This window comes from Pseudophryne corroboree, chromosome 1, assembly GCF_028390025.1.
Source record: "Pseudophryne corroboree isolate aPseCor3 chromosome 1, aPseCor3.hap2, whole genome shotgun sequence".
NCBI classification, from domain to species: domain Eukaryota; kingdom Metazoa; phylum Chordata; class Amphibia; order Anura; family Myobatrachidae; genus Pseudophryne; species Pseudophryne corroboree.
The window spans coordinates 675,260,365-675,279,863 of NC_086444.1; positions in this window are offsets into that span (position 1 = coordinate 675,260,365).

Here is a 19,499-nt window from a genome sequence, read left to right on the forward strand (position 1 = left end):
TTAAAGATTTAATATACATCAATCTTGGGGGTGCTACCTAAGACAACCAATGAGCAACACATGATATGGAAGAAAGAGAATGGGGTTGTACTGGTAAGGTGCACAGGGGATAAATTAAAACATAACTTTTATTGTCACATTAAGAGGCCGTAAACCGGTCAGCATAGCGAAATATATGGTTAAAATTATGTATAGAAAAAGAATAAGGTGCTCTAAAATAGAAAAATAGTGAAATTAAAAAATATCTCCACTTCGATGATTGCAAAAACTATCAATGGAAGTTAATTGGAATACTAATGAATTCACAAATAAATCTGTTATGTATACATATGAATAAACCGAGCCCACAATTGATGGCTACAGAAAACTTCCAAATCCCAGTGTCCGCTTTGGTGTAAGTATATTATTGTAGATCCTTTGTATGTCTCACACACACTACGACCAACAGCCCATATGTGTCAATAAATTGTTTCCTTTTTTCAACTTTGGAGTAAAACAGGGGGTTGGTATTTATACGGATTTGTATGCCCTGGATTTGCTATCCTATATCGCCCGAGCATTCACTCCTAATGTATACACACAGCCGTATCACCAGTGGTGTAAAAGTGAATAAGGTGTATTAATCAATGAAACTGAGCGATGTTTCATAAGGCGTGTGTCATTATGCTCATTGGGAATTAAAGAGACAGCTTTATTGCAAAATTGACTACATTACGAGTGTGTTCCTCTATCACATAAACACTTCAATCACAGAAGTTACTGTTTCTACCCCACTGTAACAGCAAACTGACTGTATCTGGATGGGGTTAATTGGAATGCTGATATTAAATGTGCGAGCAAGGGTTGGCACATTCGTTTGTACCTATAAATAGGAGGATCTCTATTACATGTCGTGAATTAATTTGCCACTCTTGATCGATAATTGATATGCCTATCATTAACAGTATGGTATATTCGCATACCCAAATTGCTGCATATACAGGTGGTATATCCACTGTGATTCAGTAGTAAATTAGATCTATTATTAATCCAAGTTATTCAGACTGAGCATAATTATCAGTGGAAGGAATAATACATATATATCAGCTTAATATGCAACCCATTAAACCACTGATTTGCCGTCAAATTAGATACCCTCAGTATTGATATTCATTATGATCCTGAATTGGCCACATTGTAATTTATCTGCTCCCGTGACCACAGGTAAAAAATATATAAATGGTAATAGAGGCACTTGTAGGAGTGATTTGTAAAATTAATTATAGTCCGATTATAAGGTACTTCCTCAATTAGCAGTGTGCTAACGTAGTTTACTATCGTGAACACACTACCATGACTAATTAATTAATTATAATCCGATTGTAAAGTACTTCCTCAATTAGCAGTGTGCTGATGTGGTTTACTATCGTGTATACACTAAATACTGACTGATTTAGAGGATATTTACAGCTGTAAAAATCCAGGAACAAACGTGCTGCTACGGCATACATTCAATCAGCATTAATCCGCTTATCGGGCATTCCCGTGCATGTCACTTAGCCCGGTATCAAACCCTGTAAGTACGTGCTATAAAGATGGTACTCAGAACATTATGCGGGTGAACATGCTGCATTGATATCTAATGAGTTAGCATTTGTCTAATTAACGGGTATTCCCATCTGCACATGCACCAGAAGATAAGCCTGTCCCCAAGGGCCAGGGTTTCTCTCCTGTGGTGGCTCCAAACTTCTCACCTTCTAGAGGGTCGCAGGTTCGGGATCCAGGATTGGGTTCTGGTGACCACGGACGCGAGTCTCCGAGGTTGGGGAGCAGTCACACAGGGACAAAATTTCCAGGGAAAATGGTCAAGCCAGGAAGCTTGTCTGCACATAAACGTGCTGGAGTTAAGGGCCATCTACAATGGCCTTCGGCAAGCGGAACATCTTCTTCGCGACCTGCCCTTCCTAATTCAGTCGGACAACATTAGAGCCATGGCGCACATAAACCGCCAGGGGGGAACAAAGAGCAGAGCGGCGATGGCGGAGGCCACCAAAATTCTTCGCTTGGTGGAAAAACATGCAAGTGCTCTGTCAGCGGTCTTCATTCCAGGAGTGGACAACTGGGAAGCAGACTTCCTCAGCAGACACGATCTCCATCCAGGAGAGTGGGGTCTTTATCAAGAGGTCTTTGCAGAAGTGACAAATTGGGAATAGACATGATGACGTCTCGCCTCAACAAGAAGCTTCAGACATATTGTTCCAGGTCGAGGGACCCTCAATCAATAGCAGTGGATGCACTGGTGACACCGTGGGTGTTTCAGTCGGTCTATGTGTTCCCTCCACTTCCACTCATCCCAAAGATGATAAGGGTCATAAGAAGAACAAGGGTTCAGGCGATACTCGTTGCTCCAGATTGGCCACGGAGGGCCTGGTATCCGGATCTTCAGGAATTACTCACAGGAGATCCCTGGCCTCTTCCTCTAAGAGAGGACCTGTTACAGCAGGGGCCGTGCGTGTTCCAGGACTTACTGCAGTTGCGTTTGACGGCATGGCAGTTGAACGCCAAATCCTAGCTAGAAAGGGTATTCCTGGGAAAGTCATCCCCACTCTACTTAAAGCTACAAAGGAGGTAACGGCGAAGCATTATCACCGTATTTGGAGAAAATATGTGTCTTGGTGTGAATCCAAGAAGGCTCCTACGGAAGAATTTCAGCTGGGTCGTTTTCTCCACTTTTTGCAAGCAGGTGTGGATGCGGGCCTGAAGTTAGGCTCCAATAAAGTGCAGATTTTGGCCTTATCAATTTTCTTTCAAAGGGAATTGGCCTCACTTCCAGAAGTACAAACTTTTGTGAAGGGTGTGCTGCACATCCAACCTCCCTTTGTACCCCCAGTGGCACCGTGGGACCTTAACGTGGTGTTACAGTCCCTTACGTCACATTGGTTTGAACCTTTACAAAAGGTTGAGTTGAAATTTCTCACTTGGAAAGTAGTCATGCTATTGGCCTTGGCGTCCACAAGGCGGGTGTCCCAATTGGCGGCTTTGTCTCACAAAAGCCCCTGTCTGATTTTCCATGTGGATAGAGCGGAATTGAGAACTCGTCAACAATTTCTGCCTAAGGTGGTTTTGTCGTTTCACACGAATCAACCTATTGTGGTGCCTGTGGCTACTGAAGCCGTGGCGGATTCCAAGTCTCTTGATGTGGTCAGAGCTTTGAAAATTTATGTAGCCAGAACGGCTCGTGTTAGGAAAACAGAAGCGCTGTTTGTCCTGTATGCGGCCAACAAGGTTGGCGTTCCTGCTTCTAAGCAGACTACTGCACGCTGGATCTGTAATACGATTCAGCAGGCTCATTCTATGGCTGGATTGCTATTACCGAAATCGGTGAAAGCCCATTCCACTATTATTATTATTTTCCTTTATTTATATGGCGCCACAAGGGTTCCGCAGTGCCCAATTACAGAGTACATAAACAAATAATCAAGCAGGAAAACAGCAACTTACAGTTGATGAGAATATAGGACAAGTACAGGGTAAATAAACATAGCTACATCAGCAGATGACACTGGAATAAGTATCAGGTGGCAGAAGACTGCTGGATTTTGTGCCGTTGAAGATTATTAGAGTAAGAAAAGGATAAGCGCATGAGGGAAGAGGGCCCTGCTCGTGAGAGCTTACATTCTAAAGGGGAGGGGTAGACAGACAGCAGTGAGACAGATGGGGTACATAGAGAGCATGGAACAGATGTATAGGATGAGATTTGGCTGGGTTTGGTGAAGAAGTGGGTCTTGAGAACCCGTTTGAAGTTTTGTAGAGAGGTGGAGAGTCTGAGGGGGAGCGGTAGGGAATTCCAGAGAAGTGGTGCAGCACGTGAAAAATCTTGGAGCTAGGAGTGGGAGGAAGTAATCCGTAGGCAGGAGAGTCGGCGTGCATTAACAGAGCGAAGAGGACGTGTGGGAGTGTAAAGGGAGATAAGGTCAGAGATGTAGATGGGAGAGGAGTGGGTGAGGGCTTTGTAAGCAAGTGTGAGAAGCTTGAAATGGATTCTGAAAGGGAAAGGGAGCCAATGAAGGTCTAGTAAGAGAGGAGAGGTGGACGTAGTGCGTTTGGTGAGGAAAATGAGCCAGGCAGCAGCACTGAGGACAGATTGGAGTGGAGAGAGGTATTTGTCAGGAATGCCAGTCAGGAGGAGATTACAGTAGTCCAGTCTGGAGATGACCAGTGAGTGGATAAGAGTCTTAGTAGCATCCTGGGTCAGAAAGGGTCTGATCCTGGAAATATTTTTTAGATGAAAACGGCAGGTTTGTGAGAGGTGCTGATCGTGTGGTTTGAAGGAGAAGGAGGAGTCAAGGATTACTCCAAGACAGCGCACTTGGGGGCTAGAGGAGATAGTAGTGCCATCAATAGATAATGAGATTGTAGGAGGTGAGGTTACGCGGGAGGGAGGGAAGATGATCAGCTCGGTCTTAGACATGTTAAGTTTAAGAAAGCGCTGGGACATCCAGGAAGAGGTAGCAGAGAGACAGTTGGAGATACGAGTGAGGAGAGCAGGGGAGAGGTCTGGAGAGGAAAGATAGATTGAGTGTCATCAGCATAGAGATGATATTGGAAACCAAAAGAACTAATAAGCTTACCTAGTGAGGACGTATAGAGAGAGAAGAGAAGAGGACCAAGGACAGAACCTTGGGGTACCCCTACAGTTAGTGGAAGTGAGGGGGAAGTGGAGTCATGAGAGGAGACAGAGAATGAACAGTCAGAAAGGTAGGAAGACAGCCAAGAGAGGGCAGTGTCACGCAGACCAATGGAGTGAAGGATTTGCAGTAGGAGAAGATGGTCCACAGTGTCAAAAGGTGGGCTAGGAAGGTGGGCTCATCTTGGGCGGCTGCCCGAGGCGTCTCGGCATTACAGCTTTGCCAAGCAGCTACTTGGTCGGGTTCAAACACTTTTGCCAAATTCTACAAGTTTGATACCCTGGCTGATGAGGACCTCATGTTTGCTCAATCGGTGCTGCAGAGTCATCTGCACTCTCCCGCCCGGTCTGGAGCTTTGGTATAAACCCCATGGTCCTTTTGGAGTCCCCAGCATCCTCTAGGACGAAGGAGAAAATAAGAATTTACTTACCGATAATTCTATTTCTCGTAGTCCGTAGTGGATGCTGGGAACTCCGTAAGGACCATGGGGAATAGCGGCTCCGCCGGAGTCTGGGCACATCTAAAGAAAGCTTTAGGATCACCTGGTGTGCACTGGCTCCTCCCCCTATGACCCTCCTCCAAGCCTCAGTTAGGATACTGTGCCCGGACGAGCGTACACAATAAGGAAGGATTTTGAATCCCGGGTAAGACTCATACCAGCCACACCAATCACACTGTACAACTTGTGATCTGAACCCAGTTAACAGCATGATAATAGAGGAGCCTCTAGAAAAGATGGCTCACTACAGCAATAACCCGAATTTTTTTTTGTTTTTTTTTTTGGTAACCATAATTATGTACCAGTATTGCAGACAATCCGCACTTGGGATGGGCGCCCAGCATCCACTACGGACTACGAGAAATAGAATTATCGGTAAGTAAATTCTTATTTTCTCTGACGTCCTAGTGGATGCTGGAAACTCCGTAAGGACCATGGGGATTATACCAAAGCTCCCAAACGGGCGGGAGAGTGCGGATGACTCTGCAGCACCCAATGAGAGAACTCCCGGTCCTCCTCAGCCAGGGTATCAAATTTGTAGAATTTTACAAACGTATTTGCTCCTGACCAAGTAATTGCTCGGCAAAGTTGTAAAGCCGAGACCCCTCGGGCAGCTGCCCAAGATGAGCCCACCTTCCTTGTGGAGTGGGCATTTACAGATTTTTGGCTGTGGCAGGCCTGCCACAGAATGTGCAAGCTGAATTGTACTACAAATCCAACGAGCAATCGTCTGCTTAGAAGCAGGAGCACCCAGCTAGTTAGGTGCATACAGGATAAACAGCGAGTCAGATTTCCTGACTCCAGCCGTCCTGGAAACATATAGTTTCCGGGTCCTGACAACGTCTAGCAACTTGGAGTCCTCCAAGTCCCTAGTAGCCGCAGGCACCACAACAGGTTTTGTTCAGGTGAACGCTGAAACCACCTTAGGGAGAAACGGAGGACGAGTCCTCAATTCCGCCCTGTCCGAATGGAAAATCAGATAAGGGCTTTTACAGGATAAAGCCACCAATTCTGACACGCGCCTGGCCCAGGCCAGAGCCAACAGCATGACCACTTTTTCTGTGAGATATTTTAACTCCACAGATTTAAGTGGGTCAAACCAATGTGACTTTTGGAACCCAAAAACCACCTGGAGATCCCAAAATGCCACTGAAGGCACAAAAGGAGGCTGTATATGCAGTACCCCTTTATTTTGGAAGAAAATTGACAGAGCCGAAATTTGAACCTTAATGGACCCCAATTTTAGGCCCCTAGATACTCCTGTTTGCAGGAAATGTAGGAATCGACCCAGTTGAATTTCCTCCGTCGAGCCTTACTGGCCTCGCACCACGCAACATATTTTTGCCAAATGCGGTGATAATGTTTTGCGGTTACATCCTTCCTGGCTTTTATCAGGATAGGGATGACTTCATCCGGAATGCCTTTTTCCTTCAGGATCCGGCGTTCAACCGCCATGCCGTCAACGCAGCCGCGGTAAGTCTTGGAACAGACAAGGTCCTTGCTGGAGCAGGTCCCTTCTTAGAGGTAGAGGCCACGGATCCTCCGTGAGCATCTCTTGAAGTTCCGGTAACCAAGTCCTTCTTGGCCAATCCGGAGCCCCTAATATAGCGCTTACTCCTCTCCATCTTATCAATCTCAGTACCTTGGGTATGAGAGGCAGAGGAGGGAACCCATACACTGATTTGGTACACCCACGGTGTTACCAGAGCATCTACAGCTATTGCCTGAGGGTCCCTTGACCTGGCGCAATACCTGTCGAGTTTTTCCCAACGGTTTATAATCATGTGGAAGACTTCTGGGTGAAGTCCCTACTCTCCCGGGTGGAGGTCGTGCTGAGGAAATCTGCTTCCCAGTTGTCCACTCCCGGAATGAAAACTGCTGACAGTGCTATCACATGATTTTTCGCCCAGCGAAGAATCCTTGCAGCTTCTGCCATTGCCCTCCTGCTTCTTGTGGCACCCTGTCTGTTTACGTGGGTGACTGCCGTAACGTTGTCCAACTGGATCAACACCGGCTGACCTTGAAGCAGAGGTCTTGCTAAGCTTAGAGCATTGTAAATGGCCCTTAGCATCAGGATATTTATGTGAAGTGATGTATCCAGGCTTGACCATAAGCCCTGGATATTCCTTCCCTGTGTGACTGCTCCCCAGCCTCGTAGGCTGGCATCCGTGGTCACCAGGACCCAGTCCCGAATGCCGAATCTGCGCCCTCTAGAAGATGAGCACTCTGCAACCACCACAGGAGGGATACCCTTGTCCCTGGTGACAGGGTTATCCGCTGATGCATCTGAAGATGCGACCCGGACCATTTGTCCAGTAGGTTCCACTGGAAAGTCTTGCGTGGAATCTGCCGAATGGGATTGCTTCGTAGGAAGCCACCATTTTTACCCAGAACCCTTGTGCATTGATGCACTGAGACTTGGTTCGGTTTTAGGAGGTTCCTGACTAGCTCGGATAACTCCCTGGCTTTCTCCTCCGGGAGAAACACCTTCTTTCTGGACTGTGTCCAGGATCATCCCTAGGAACAGAAGACAAGTCGTCGGAACCAGCTGCGATTTTAGAATATTGAGAATCCAATCGTGCTGCCGCAACACTACCTGAGATAGTGCTACACCGGTCTCCAACTGTTCCCTGGATCTTACCCTTATCAGGGAATCGTCCAAGTAAAGGATAACTAAAATTCCCTTCCTTCGAAAGAATATCATCATTTCGGTCATTACCTCAGTAAAGACCCGGGGTGCCGTGGACCATCCCTACGGCAGCGTCTGAACTGATAGTGACAGTTCTGTACCATAACCTGAGATACCCTTGGTGAGAAGGGTAAATTTTGACATGAAGGTAAGCATTCTTGATGTCCCGAGACATCATGTAGTCCCCTTCTTCCAGGTTTGCAATCACTGCTCTGAGTGACTCAATTTTGAATTTGAACCTCTGTATGTAAGTGTTCAAAGATTTTAGATTTTAAAATCGGTCTCACCGAGCCGTCTGGCTTCGGTACCACAATAGTGTGGAATAATACCCCGTTCCCTGTTGCAGGAGGGGTACCTTAATTATCACCTGCTGGGAATACAGCTTGTGAATGGCTTCCAAAACTGCCTCCCTGTCAGCGGGAGACGTCGGTAAAACAGACTTTTGGAAACGGCGAGGGGAATACGTCTCGAATTCCAATTTGTACCCCTGAAATATTACCTGAAGGATCCAGGGGTCTACTTGCGAGTGACCTCACTGCGCACTGAAATTCACTGAGAACGGGCCCCCACCGTGCCTGAACTTGTAAAGCCCTAGCGTCATACTGAGGGCTTGGCAGAGGCGGAAAAGGGTTTCTGTTCCTGGGAACTGGCTGATCTCTGCAGCCATTTTCCTCTCCCTCTGTCACGAGCAGAAAAGAGGAACCCTTTTGTCCGCTTGCCAACCAGGACTGCGCCTGATAATACGGCGTCTTATTTTGAGAGGCGACCTAGGGTACATCCCCTTTTTTAAGGCAATACTTCCAAATGCCGTTTGGAATCCCTGACCACTTTACTGGTAGAATACAACGCACTTATACTTGATGCCAGTCGGCAAATATTCCGCTGTGCATCATGCATATATAGAAATGCATCTTTTAATTGCTCTATAGGCAATAATATACTGTCCTTATCTAGGATATCAATATTTCCAGTCAGGGAATCCGACCACGCCAACCCAGCACTGCACATCCAGGCTGAGGCGATTGCTGGTCGCAGTATAACACCAGTATGTGTGTAAATACATTTTAGGATACCCTCCTGCTTTTTATCAGCAGGATCCTTAAGGGCGGCCATCTCAAGAGAGGGTAGAGCCCTTGTTCTTACAAGCGTGTGAGCGCCTTATCCCCTGTAGGGGGTGTTTCCCAACGCACCCTAACCTCTGGCGGGAAAAGGTATACTGCCAATAACTTTTTAGAATTATCAATTGTTATCGGGGGGAAACCCACGCATCATCACACACCTCATATTATTTTTCAGATTCAGGAAAACTACAGGAAGTTTTTCCTCACCAAACATAATACCCCTTTTTTTTGGTGGTATTCATATTATCAGAAAAGTGTAAACATTTTCCATTGCATCAATCATGCAATGTGTGGCCCTATTGGAAATCACGGTTGTCTCTTCACCGTCGACACAGGAGTCAGTATCCGTGTCGGCGTCTGTATCTGAGGTAACGGGCGCTTTAGAGCCCCTGTATGAGACGTCTGGACATGCACAAGCTGAGTAGCCGGCTGTCTCATGTCAACCACTGTCTTTTATACAAAGCTGACACTGTCACGCAATTTCAACAGTACATCCACTCAGGTGTCGACCCCCTAGGTGGTGACAACACTATTACAGACACTCTACTCCGTCTCCACATCATTTTTCTCCTCATACATGTCGACACAAACGTACCGACACACAGCACACACACAGGGAATGCTCTGATAGAGGACAGGACCCACTAGCCCTTTGGGGAGACAGAGGGAGAGTTTGCCAGCACACACCAGAGCGCTATATATATACAGGGATAACCTTATATAAGTGTTTTTCCCTTTATAGCTGCTGTATTGTTTATACTGCGCCTAATTTGTGCCCCCCTCTCTTTTTTAACCCCTTTCTGTAGTGTAGTGACTGCAGGGGAGAGCCAGGGAGCTTCCCTCCAACTGAGCTGTGAGGGAAAATGGCGCCAGTGTGCTGAGGAGATAGGCTCCGCCCCTTTCTCGGCGTCCTTATCATCCGTTTTTCTGTATGTTTTAGCAGGGGTTAAATGCATCCATATAGCCCAGGAGTTATATGTGATGCATTTATTTTAGCCATATAAGGTTTTTATCGATTTATTGCGTCTCAGGGCGCTGCCCCCCCAGCGCCCTGCACCCTCAGTGACCGGAGTGTGAAGTGTGCTGAGAGCAATGGCGCACAGCTGCGGTGCTGTGCGCTACCTTATCTGAAGACAGGATCGTCTTCTGCCGCCGATTTCACCGGACCTCTTCGCTCTTCTGGCTCTGTAAGGGGGCCGGCGGCGCGGCTCCGGGACCCATCTAGGCTGAACCTGTGATCGTCCCTCTGGAGCTAATGTCCAGTAGCCTAAGAAACCCGATCCACTCTGCACGCAGGTGAGTCCGTTTCTTCTCCCCTTAGTCCCACGATGCAGTGAGCCTGTTGCCAGCAGGTCTCACTGAAAATAATAAACCTAAACTAAAACTTTCACAAAGAGCTCAGGAGAGCCCCTAGTGTGCACCCTTCTCGTCGGGCACAGAAATCTAACTGAGGCTTGGAGGAGGGTCATAGGGGGAGGAGCCAGTGCACACCAGGTGATCCTAAAGCTTTCTTTAGATGTGCCCAGACTCCGGCGGAGCCGCTATTCCCCATGGTCCTTACGGAGTTCCCAGCATCCACTAGGACGTCAGAGAAAATAGGATTTTAATACCTACTGGTAAATCTTTTTTTCTTAGTCCGTAGAGGATGCTGGGCACCCGTCCCAGTGCGAACTCTATCTGCAGTAATTGTAAATAGTTATTGCTTATGTTATACAAGATCTCTTTGGTTCACGCTGTTAACTGGTTTTAGTTAAATGCCATGTTGTACGGTGTGTTGTGGTGTGAGCTGGTATGTATCTCACCCTTAGTTTAACAAAATCCTTTTCCTCAAAATGTCCGTCTCCTCTGGGCACAGTTCCTATAACTGAGGTCTGGAGGAGGGGCATAGAGGGAGGAGACAGTTCACACCCATTTAAAGTCTTAAAGTGCCCATGTCTCCTGCGGATCCCGTCTATACCCTATGGTCCTTTTGGAGTCCCCAGCATCCTCTACGGACTAAGAGAAAAAGATTTACCGGTAGGTATTAAAATCCTATTTTTACTATTTTTGGAAATCTGACATAAATTTTTTAGCCAATTTGAAATTTTTAAACTGTTTTTGAAATGAGTGCAACTCATAAATGAGGTCTCTTAGGGGGTGATTCCATTAGACCCAATGAGAGCGAGTTGCTAAGTCACGTCTAATTGAATTGACCTGCAAGGGTAAGATTTATGAATGGGTGATTTGTGAAATATGCTGCTTTTGTCTATTTTAATAGCATTTTGAAGCCACACTTAAGTATTTACTAAAGGCTAAAATGCTGGAAAACCATCAGAAAATATCCATTTTACACCACATTACAAATCACTTTTCTACATGCTAGAAATATAAGCCTTGAAATCAACTAAACAACTTTTGAGAAACCACCAAAAAAAAGCCCTAGAAAAAATAGGAATTTAATACCTACCAGTAATTCCTTTTCTCCTAGTCCGTAGTGGATACTGGGGTTCTGTACTTTAGTACCATGGGGTATAGATCGGGTCCACTGGAGCCTGGCACTTTGAAACCTTTAGTGTGTATATGTGTGTGCTGGCTCCTCCCCTCTATGCCCCTCCTACCAGACTCAGTCTAGGAAAACTGTGCCCGAGGAAAATAATATGAGAGAAGAAACAATACAACAGCGGTGAGGCAACAAGCCAACACACAACCATAACTGAAGGGAGGGCACTAACCCGAACAGAGGATAGCAACACCAACCAAACCAGGATAGCACAGCTATCAACATAACGTAAGGGGACCGCACAACATAAGGGGAACGCAACGTCTGTCCAACCAAATACTTACACAGGTAAGCAGGAGTGAAGCACAGAGGCGGGAGCCCAGTATATTTACATAGTAAGATAGTAATATAGTAATTGAGGTTGAATAGAGGCAAAATACCCATCGTGTTCAACCTGTATTCTGTATTAAGTTAAGTTGATAATAATGTACCTGCTGAAGTAATGCATTATGACTAGTTAACAACTATAAATCATGTTCTACCCAGATTATCAACGTCAATATTTTAAATGTTATAACCTTGGATATCATTTTCAATCAGAAATTTAGCCAATCTGTTTTTAAATGCATTTACAGAGTCCGCCATTACCACCTTCCCTGGTGTTTTGTTCATATGTTTGTAAATCCAGTCATCAGGACAAAGAGACATGCGAGTTCACTGCTGTGCTGTTTTATTCCATCACCAACTCCAGACACACTGCACACTGGACCACCCACTTCCCAGCATCCCCCTGGTCCCAGGGACCATCACTGAAGATTCAGGCTTACACATATTAGTAAGGTAGTGTCTACAAATATTAAGCATTCTAATACATTAACATCACATCCTCTTTTCTTTAAAGATAAGCCCTGTACGCTTCAATGCAACCATTAACAACGTCATATTAAGAACATCATCTAACACATTTCAATGAGTCTCTCAGGTCTGCGTATTTCCCTTTGTGGTCTTTCATACACAGTCTGTGTTTCATCTACCATGTTGGACCTTTCTAGAATCGTGGTTTGTTCACCATTATGAGGATCATCATACATGTCAGATGAAGGGTATTCTTCAGTCATGTTGTCTTCATTATGGTTAGGTTGAGATCTTAAATCCACCCGATTTCTTCTTACTTCCGTTCCACGCTCTGTACGTATAGTATAAGATCTTGGTGCTACTTGTGCTTGCACAATACCTTTCTGCACCCAAATACCTTTCTCGTGATCTCTGAGACGGACTTGGTCACCCGATTTTAGATCAGGTAAGCTTTTTGTTTGCCTGTCATGGAACAGTTTCTGTTTCGCCTGTTGACGTTCCTTACTCAGTCTGACCAACGCTGAGTTATGTGTATTAAGCAGTTCATCATGTATCGGGAGATTTTCTCTAATCCTCCTTCCCATCAGCATTTGTGCAGGAGAAAGTCCATTCTGTAAAGGTGTACTGCGGTAGATTAAAAAACTTTTGTAGAAATCTTCTTTACCTTCTTGAGCTTTTTTCATGAGACTCTTTACAGTTTTTACTGAACTTTCCACCAACCCATTTGAGCGTGGATAGTGGGGACTTGACGTAGTATGGACAAATTCCCACTCATCAGCAAATTGTCTAAATTCAGCAGTGGAAAACTGAGGACCATTGTCAGTGAACACTTCCATAGGAACACCATGCCTTGCAAAGATTGACTTCATGCAATTGATTACGGCTTTACTAGTAGTTGTATGTAGTGTCTTCACCTCAGGGTAGTTAGAGTAATAATCAGTCACAACAATGTATGTTTTCCCATTACAATCAAACAAATCTGTGCCAACTTTCTGGTACGGTCTCTCTGGCACTGCGTGAGGACTCAGTGGCTCGACTCGTTGTTTCGATCTATACGTAAGACATAATTAACATGTAGCTGTAGTCTGTGCTATGTCTTGGTTCATTCTTGGCCAATACATAACTTCACGCGCTCCCCGCTAACATTTTTCTTCTCCTAAGTGGCCTTCATGTATCTTACACAGCATAGTTTTTCTTAGTCATGCAGGTATGACAAACCTATTGCCTTTGTAAATAATACCATCGACAACTGTAAGGTCACTGCGGTACATTCAATAATCATGGATAGACAGTGGGCACGCATGTTTTTCTGCTGGCCAACCTGTCAGAATGATATCTTTCAACACTTTCATTGTGTCATCTGTCTCAGTTTCTTTCCTAATCTGTTCTTGTCTTGCAAGAGACACTGGTAGAGAAGCTATGATCAAATTAACATAGGCTTCTATCTCTTCATCCATCAGACTTTTGGAACCTTCACTTTTTGTCCACAGCACGAGAAAGTGTATCATCAATGTACATGTATTTGCCGGGACAGTACAGCAAGTGTACATCATATTTCTGTAGTCTGATAAGCATTCGTTGAATTCTCATGGGACAGTCATGTAATGATTTAGTCATGATAGCTACCAATGGCTTGTGGTCAGTTTCCCCTGTAAATGTTTGACCATACACAAACTGATGAAATCGCTCACATGCATATGTGATCGCTAGAAGTTCTTTTTCTATCTGAGCATACCTTGTTTCAGCACTTGTCAGTGCTCTTGATGCATAGATTACTGGTTGCCATGTATCCTCATGTTCTTGTAACAGCACTGAGCATAGGCCAAATTGCGAAGAATCTGCTGAAATTCTTATTCTTTTCGCAGGATCAAAGAATTTTAGCACTGGTTGCTCTGTAATGATCTGTTTCAAGTTTTGCCAACTTTCTTCTTGTTCATGTGACCACATCCACTCGTTATCTTTGTCCAACAACCATCTAAGAGAGGCTGTTCGTTCAGAGAGTTGAGAAATAAACTTTCCTAAGTAAGTAATCATTCCTAGGAATCTTCTGACATCGTCTTTGTTGTTAGGACGTTCCATGTTCACTATGGCTGATATTTTCCTTGGGTCTGGTTTTACACCTTGATCCGAGACCACGTCGCCCATAAAGGTAAGTGTATTCACGCCAAATTCACATTTGTCCTTGTTTAGCTTTAGATTCACTTTCTTGACAAGTTCCATTACTTGTCTCAATCTAGAATCATGTTCTTCCTTTGTTGATCCCCAGACAATAATGTCATCCATCATTGTTTCAACACCTGGAATATGTTCAAAAATCATGTGTATCTTTTTGTGATATACTTCTGGAGCAAACAATATTCCATATGGTAGTCGAAGAAATCTGTATCTACCTTCTGGTGTATTAAATGTACAAAGCTTTGAGCTGGCCTCATCTAGCTTCATTTGCCAGAATCCTGAAGATGCCTCCAATTTACTGAAACATTTTGCTCCCGCAAATTGCGACATGATTTCATCTCTGGTTGGTAGTTTGAAATGTTCTCGTTTAATAGCTTTGTTTAAATCTCTGGAGTCTAGACATATTCTGAGTTGTCCATTTTTATTTTCAACAATTACTAAGGAGCTTAGCCATTCAGTAGGCTCATCAACTTTCTGTATCACACCCAAGGCTTCCATGCGATTTAACTCTTGTTTCAGTTTTTCTCTCAGCGCAAACGTCACTTTTCTACAGGGCTGTATCACTGAAGAAACTTGCGTGTGTCTATATCTATTTTATGCTCTCCAGGCAAACAACCTAGACCTTCAAACAAGTCTCTGTATTCTGTAAACATCGATTTGCAGTCATCTTCTAATTGTGATGTCACCATAAAAACTTTCTTTAGCAAGCTTAGTTTCTCACAGGAACTTAATCCTAGAATCGGTTGCACATTTTTATCCACAATCAGTAGAGATGTTTTAAACTGTTGTCCCTTATATTTCAGTGTCACTAAGCATGTACCTTTCACAGGAATTTCCTCCCCAGTGTACCCTGTAACTTTCACTTTGGCTGTATGAATTTTAGGTTTTACTCTAAAAGTCTTATAGTCTTGAAACAATATTAAATTCACCTGCGTGCCAGTATCAAGCTTAAAGGGAATGACTATCTCGTTAACAGTTAAAGGGACAATCCATTCTTTCTTATCTGCACTGCAAAGTTCAATGCAATCCACAAATAATTCCTCTGTTTGTTTAACAGCATGCACTTTGATTGTTTCACTTTTCATTTTACAGCATTTGGCAAAGTGATTAAGTCTACCACATTTCATGCAGGTTTTACCATAAGCAGGGCACATTTTAGGATTGTGAGCATTTCCACATCTACTACACATTTCCTTGTTAGACTGTGGCTTAGACTGCTTCATTCTTGAGAATGGAGGTTTGCTTGGCTCTGTTTTCTGCACTACATGTACATCAGCTTCCTTGTGTAACTTTTTGGCTTGAAATCTAGTTATTTCTGCAGATCTGCACATAGTCACTGCCTTATCTAGTGTTAGGTCTTGCTCTCTCAGCAATCTCTCTCTGAGTCCATTATCAGGTATTCCACAGACAATACGACCTCTAATCAGTGAATCCTTTAAATCACCAAACTCACAGGTTTTACTGAGTGATTGCAGCTCTGTAACATACTGATCAAATCCATCTCCAGACTTCTGATCACATGTGAAAAACATATCTTTCATATGTCACATTTTTCCTTGGCACAAAGTAATCTTCAAACTTTTGCATTATAGAAGATAGCACCATATTCTGCCCCTCATCAAACTGAAAACTATTATAAATGTCCAGCACATCCTCTCCTATTACATGGAGGAAAATGGATGCCTTAGTTTTGTCAGCCTCTGTATCAGCTCCACATGCAGCAAGATATATATGAAACCTTTGCTTAACTCTTTTCCAGTTTTCAGACAAGTTACCAGACATCAGCATGCTGGTTGGAGGAGCCAGTTTATCCATGGTTACTCACTGTTTGAAGGGAGGAGCACACGGCAGGCTTTGCAGACACTGAGTATCACAGCCTTACAGACTGCTGCAGGATTCATTCATACTCTGAGAGCACTAGCAGCCCAGTTAAACTTCTTCTGACACCATGTTTTGTTCATATGTTTGTAAATCAAGGACACAGAGACATGTGAGTTCACTGCTGTGCTGTTTTATTCCATCACCAACTCCAGACACACTGCACACTGGACCACCCACTTCCCAGCATCCCCCTGGTCCCAGGGACCATCACTGAAGATTCAGGCTTACACATATTAGTAAGGGAGTGTCTACAAATATTAAGCATTCTAATACACTAACATCACACCTGGCAGGGAATTCCAAATCCTTATTGCCCTAACAGTGAAGAACCCTTTCCTACATTGCATACGGAAATTTCTCTCCTCTAGCCCCAGCGAGTGCCCACGTGTCCTAAAAAGAGTTCTTTTAATAAATAATTCCTCTGATAACTCTTTGTAATGTGCCTTTACATATTGGAAGATATTAATAATGTCTCCTCTTAGACGCCTCTTTTCCAGTGTATACATATTCAACCTAGTAAGCCTTTCCTTATAATCCAGTCCCTCTAGCCCTTTAATCAATTTAGTAGCTTGCCTTTGAACCCTTTTGAGTTCACCGATATCTATTTTATACAGTGGTGCCCAAAATTGAACACAATATTCCAGGTGCGGACTTACAGTGGCATGGTATCCACTACAGACTAGAAGAAAAGGAATTACCGGTAGGTATCAAATTCCTATTTTCTCTTACGTCCTAGTGGATACTGGGGTTCTGTACTTTAGTACCATGGGGAAGTCCCATAGCTCCCAAATGGGTGGGAGAGTGCTGAGACCCCTGTAAAACCGCCTGACCAAACTGAAGGTCATCCTTGGCCAAGGTATCGAACCTATAGAACTTAACAAAAGTGTTCAAACTAGACCAAGTTGCAGCACGGCACAATTGCAGGGCCGATACACCCCGGGCAGCTGCCCAGGAAGACCCCACTGACCTTGTCGAGTGGGCCTGAATAGACATCGGCAAAGGCAGAGCCGCCAAAGTATAGGCCTGTTGAATGATCAACCTGAGCCAGCAATAGATTGCTTAGAAGCCGGCCGACCAATCTTGGAGGCATCATAAAGAACAAACAGCGAGTCAGATTTCCGATGACGGGCCATCCTTTTGACATAAATCTCCAGTGCCCTGACCACATCCAAGGACACAGGACCAACGAAAGTGTCAGACAACACAGGAACCACAATAGGTTGATTTACATGAAAAGCTGACACTACTTTCGGCAAAAACTGAGGACTAAGTTCCACCCTGTCTTCATTAAATATCAAATAAGGGCTCTTACAGGATAAGGCCCCCCAATTCAGAGACACGTCTGGCAGACGCCAATGCTAACAACATCACCGTCTTCCAGGTGAGGAATTTTAACTCCACCCTATGTAAGGGTTCAAACCAGTCCGACTGAAGAAAGGACAGAACCACATTGAGATCCCATAGAGCCGTAGGAGGCACAAAGGGCAGTTGCATATGAAGAACTCCTTTAAGGAAAGTCTGTACTTCGCGGCAACATGGCAAGCTGTTTCTGGAAGAAAATAGAAAACGCCAAAATCTGAACTTTGATGGAGCCCAATCGTAGGCCCAAATCCACTCCCATTTGCAGGAAAAGTAGAAAATGACCAATTCTAAATTCCACGGGAAAAACCTTTCTACTTTCACACCAGGAAACATACTTCTTCCAGATACGATGATAGTGTTTTGACGTAACCATCTTCATGGCCTGGACCATAGTGAAGATAACCCTGGAGGGAAGACCTTTCCTTGCTCGAATCGCCCTGTTAACTTCAAAGCCGTCAAACATTGCTGTTGTAAGTCTGGATAGACAAACGGACCTTACTGAAGAAGATCCCTTCGAAGCGGCAGAGGCCAAGGATCCTCCAGAGCCATGGTTAGGAGGTCCGAGTACCAAGCCCATCGAGGCTAATGTGGGGCAATTAGAATTGCTTGAACGCTTTCCCTCCTTAGTCTTTTTAGCACCCTTGGGATTAGCGGTAGAGGAGGGAACAGGTGCACAAACTGGTGTGTCCATGGTGTTATCAGCGCGTCCACTGCTACGGCCTGTGGACCCCTTGCCCTGGAGCAGTAACTGCATAGCTTCTTGTTGAGACAAGAATCCATCAGATCTATCTGCGGACAGCCCCACTGGTGAATTAACTGTTGAAACACCTGGATATCATGGGGAACATGGATTGGTCGATGGTGAATAACCGGAAGTGCCAAATATGGTCAGCTGGGCTAGATGTAATGGCTGATCTTCTCCTGAAGATGGCAGACTGGCTCCATGAGTCTTGGATCTCCCATTAACATCAATAGGGCTTCTCAATAGGCTTTGTCAGCAAAGAGGTCATTCTTGTTCATCATGTCATGTTGTTTGTCCAAAGCAAAGGTCCATTAGATATTCATTATCATGTCCTTTCTCCTGACATAGAAACCTCATAAAATGTCATTAAGTCCTGGTTATCTAAATACAGGGGTCTCTATTTGGACACGTATGCTCTTAGTCATAAGCTAGGACAAAGGTTGACAGAAACCTCACTGTAGGAGAACTGACTATTATGGAAATTAAAATACTAGTTACAGATATTTAACTATAAGTTTAAAAGCACAATTTCTGAGGCAATACAGATGTATATTTGATTTTTTCTTCATCAGGATGTAGGCCACATTCCCCCTGGTGGAGGTCGTGCCTGCTGAGGATGTCTGCTTCCCAGTTGTCCACTCCTGGAATGAATATGGCTGAGATGGCCCATGTGTTGGCCTCCACCCACACGAGTATTCTTGACACCTCCCGTGTTGCTGCTCTGCTTCTTGTTCCTCCCTTTTGGTTTATGTACGCCACCGCCGCGGCGTTTTCTGACTGAACCTGGAACGCCTGATCCTACAGGAGGTAGGAAGCTTGCAGGAGAGCATAGTAAATCACCCTGCGTTCCAGGATTTTTATTGGCAGAGCCGATTCCTGAACTGACCATATCCCCTGGAATTGGGCCCCTTGGGTCACAGCCCCCCAACCCCGGAGGCTGGCATCTGTTGTCAATAGAAATTCCTGCCTTGTACCAGGTGAGGAACTTGTACCCACCATAATAGAGAAATTTGGGCTTTCGGAGATAAG